We start from the raw sequence: 4,679 nt of genomic DNA, 5'->3' as shown, positions 1-4,679 counted from the left end.
GGTGCTTGCGGGCTTACGCGCTTTTTCATATGTCATTTTTGGTACCGATTTACTTCCACGCAGCGTTTATTCACTATGGAAATAACAACGCTCACTTAATTGACGATGTCGGCCCCCGACGAGGCGCAGGCGTAGAGCGCCGAAAAAGCTGCTCTGTCTCATGTTTGACGAGTCACTGGAAGCCAATGCTTCAGCATTTCAAACAGCGTGAGAGGTTTTCCGTGGTTGAACTGGCTCACTAACGAAACCCCAACACTCTTCTACGTGGGCGGGCCACACTGTCAGTGGGCTTGGAAGGTGCCACAGGCACTACTGAGCGCCCGTTTCTGCCCGGTGTTCTCGCTGTGATGAGTCCCCATCGCGTTCTCAAGCGACGATCTTGTATCCAGATATGCAGGATTCAACGAGCATGAATCTGGGGAAGCATTACAACTGACACTGATGAGGAAGATGTTTGCCCCGCTTTCTTGCCAGCTCCGTACATGGGCATAAATGGGAATGTAGTGCATCACATGTCACTGAACTGCTAGAAATTTTGCACCCCATCATCCTAGCTGCCTTTAGACTCAAGAACACTGCTGAAACGCCATGATCAACCTCTGTAAAAAGCATGGGAAGTGGATCATACTGCTATTTTGGTATTTCAGATAATTTGATTGATCAGTTAGACAGTGCTTGCATTGGACCGTACACAACCAATATTTCTTTGACTATCCAACATTGATGGCCTGCCGATTTTTCGAAGTTCACCAAAGCAGTTCTGGCCAGTGCTTGTGCGAGCGGAACAGAGCTCCCTACGTGAACCTTTTCTTACGGCCTTGTACTTTGGAAACTCAAAACCCGAAGATATTGGTGTTTACAAAAATGATCTTGTTGAAGAACTCCAGAGGCTGCTTCAAGAGGGACTGAAACACGACATACCTCATACAAAGTGTCACTTCATGCTTTATTGTGACACTCCAGCAAGGTCCTTTATAAAGTGCACTAAGGACACACAGCCTATTTCGCTTGTGACTCAGAAAGGGTCATATTCACAGGTGCACAGAAAGGTAACATTCGCAAATCATTCTGCAGCCCTTCGTACTGATGCGATTTCAAGAATATGACACAGCCAGAGCATCACAACTCTACATCACCACTGGTCAGTTGGTGTTGGCATGGTTAGCAAATTTCCTCTTGACTACATGCACTTGGTCTGCCTTGGTGTTATGAAAAAGCTACCTATCAGCCATTGGAACATCATCTACCCCATAAGCATCAAATTACCAGTGAAATCTCGGCACGAGGTTCGGAAAAACTGGTATCGCTTGTGGTTAGCACCCCAAAGAGTTGGAGCGTGTGCCAAGATCACTGCAACTCTCGAATACTGGAAAGCTTCAGATATCGGAACTTCTTAATCTACTTTGGCCCAGCGTCCTAGAGAACCATCTTCCTCGGCAATTCTATGAGTACTTCTTAAAGTTGAGTGGCGCCATCACTATACTTTCGTCCCCACCTGTGTGCTACCCACTGTGACAAAGCAGAGGAGTTACTGCAGAGCTTTGTTTCTGATGCCGGAAGCCTCTATGGGTCGGTGTATACACCTTCAACATGCATAGGCTCATTCACTTGGCACAAGATGCACGACAGTTTGGCCACCTTGCTCTATTTTCTTGCTTCCCATTTGAAAGTTTTCTAGGAAAGATTAAACGGCTTCTCAGAGCACATGCCCTTCCAACAGAACAACTGTTCATAAGAGCTGCTCATGAGAAATCCAGGAACGCTCGGCAGCCGCACGACGTGGAAGGAAAGTTATGGCAGATGCATGACAGTGGACCAGCTCCTCCCGATTTCTACGGCCAGCAATATAAGAAGTGAAACTTTGGCAAAATTGCACTCTCCATAAAACCAGGGGATTCCTGTGTGAAACTCTGTGGTGGTAACATTGTCCTAATAAGGAACTTTCTTTCTTCAGATCGAGACACCCTCATTTGTGGGCAGTTCTTTGGCTCTGTAAAAAAATTCTATGATGCTACGCTGCCGTCCACAGACTTGGGAGTGTACAACGGCGGACAACTTTCACCCAGCCTGTTCTCTTTGGCGTGCTGGAGAAATTCCTTGAGAAATGTGTTTGTGTCCCGTTAAATCATGGTAGGAACATTATTTTTCCTGTTTTGCCATTGTAAGATTCAACATTTTGCATAAGCATTTGTATCACAAGAAAACCATTATTTATGTTTTCTTTGTTCTCGTTCAAAACTGCACCTGTGCTGTGAGTGGTACTGTGATGGAGGGCTTCGTAACTGACACGTGTGCCTATCACTACATGCGAAGCACTGCAAAGCAGACCACCAGGTACTCTCGCTTTCATCTTCTATGTGTTCATGTGACTTTCAGCTGCCTTATTCTATTCATTTATAATTAATGTGGATACCTTGCTTGCCAAGTTGCACAAGAAGCCTGTCACACTGCCCATATCCCCTTCAGGCATCCCAAGAGCAATGTAGTGCCCACTGTGTCTGCAAAACATCATGTTTTGTACTTCAAGTGACAGTGTGGGGACTTAGGGTAACAATGTTTGGCTCTTGACAACACTAAAAGCGTAGCCTAAGCTCTATGCAGAAGACAGAACTTTTGCATCATCGCCATTCTTACAGCAGGATGGGAAAAAGTGGGTGTACATGCAGGCAGAGGAGCATTAAAGGATGTACATGCATAGTAGCATCTCAAAACAGAATGCACTCAATGCACAGTAGCATCCTATTGTCAGAGGGTGCAACAAGGTTGTTTGGCACGCGCATGAAGATTCCACATTATTTTCTTCTTGCCTGTACATTTGCTCGTATGTAGGCAGAACTTGTTGCTTACTAGAGAAAGTCCTAGTGACACTAGCATGAGCTGCATTTATGTAAAGTTGTGGCTTAAAAGCAGGGTGTATACATCACATTATTTAATTGTATTACAAATGTAACTTGTCTTCTTGAATAAATTTGGCAAGTTCTCTTTAATGGTGTGCCTATGTGTAAAACCTTCAATGCTGCATGGTACTTACGAGGACATGCATGTGTATTCTACAAGTCTGCATGAATGCAGGTGCAGATCGGGATGAATCTTAGCGGAAAACCACTATATATGTGACGCGAGCAGGAGGTTGCGGATAGAACCAAACATGGTCGCCCGAACACTGCGTTTAATCTTCACCTTCGTCTATTTCACATGCCGTCCTTCTGTCCTCTGTTACACATTCCCTCTCCCCCTAAGAGAGCACGCGCAACAACAACATGAAACGGAGCAAGGAGATGATAAATAAAAATATGAGAAAGTGCAGTTACTACAATGTTCTGGCTTGAAACTCGTTACAACTTCCGAGAAATGTGCGGCAGTCCAGTGACGTCCAGCAGAGCTCAGGTCGCTGAGGCTGGCTGTTGCACTCCAGACGACATACGCATGCCCTGATGAAGAATGGTTTGGACACATGGCAGCCATGGGAACTGAAATGTCGGGGCGACTTGTAGACACAAGCTGTCTCCTATTTGAATGTTCGGTGGACCGAGTCATTGAAATGATGTGTCTGGTAGTCCGGTATGTTGGGAAAGTGCTTATCTCATTTTCGTCGTTGTGCGCAGTGTTGCATTTCTTTCTTGCAAAATGTCCTATTCGTTGCATTTTTCTTGGGTTTTTTTCGCCTTGTGCACTGACGCTTTCCTAGTTGCAACTGCGCTTTCAGTGCGCTCCGTCGTCTTGCTTCGAAGTCATTGTGATGGCTGCAGTTCTTGGAGTTGATGATGTTGCGACATTTGTTGAGGTGTTTCTATTGAAATATGACTTTGATTTCTTTTGCAAATAGAAGGGGGGGTCAATTGGTAGCTGGTACACTACTCCTTTTCGTGATACTTTTCTGGTGCCGAGGGCAGTTTGCAAGCTTTCTCAGAAAACACTTCTGAGGCTGCTGCAACGTCATTCAGAATTTTTGTAATTTGATAGTGTGCGACGCTGCTTGGCCCATGCCATGCTTCTGCAGTGGCAATCGATTGTTGAGGATTAGTACGCAGAAGAAAGCTTGAGAATCGCGAAGCAGCTTGATCTTCAGATGTATGGGGTTTCAAACTGTCTTCGCTTTTAAAAGCATGTGCGTTGGTGCTGGCTCTGGTATTGTGATTTCATCTTGGCAGAAAGCAAGTTTGCTTCGTTTCATCAGAACTGATTTTTGTGGTATTTCCTGCATTTTTGTTGCTGTTACCAAAGTTTCTGTACCTGCAGTTTGGGATTCCGGGTGATTCATCATTGGGGGTGGTGTCGCAGCGGAGTTTGCTTGGCCATGTTCTTCCATAGAAAGGTTGTCTGCGATGTCGTGGTGTCGTTCTCAATGATGTGAAGCATGCACTGCAGCCTAATGTTGATAGAAGAGTTGTGTGACTTCAAACCAGGTGGTGGGTCGCACGTACAAGATACAGTGAATGCATCCGATGCATTAGCGATGGCAGGAATAGGATAGCGTGATGAAGGCGCACATATTAGTCATTCCTGCACAAAAGTGAAACCTGATAGAAGGTTGGGTCTTGAAGGAAAGCAACTTGTATGTCAGAGTGAACAGAGGCTTTACTTTGTCCACTGTGTGTGGTGAAATCATAGTAGGCGTGCAATTCTGTTTCGTCTTTTCGGGAGGATCACTACATGAGAAAGTTGTGGACGATCTAGTC

The sequence above is a fragment of the Dermacentor silvarum genome, chromosome 3 (genome assembly GCF_013339745.2).
Source record: "Dermacentor silvarum isolate Dsil-2018 chromosome 3, BIME_Dsil_1.4, whole genome shotgun sequence".
Classification (NCBI taxonomy): domain Eukaryota; kingdom Metazoa; phylum Arthropoda; class Arachnida; order Ixodida; family Ixodidae; genus Dermacentor; species Dermacentor silvarum.
Note: the sequence above shows the minus strand (reverse complement) of the source record.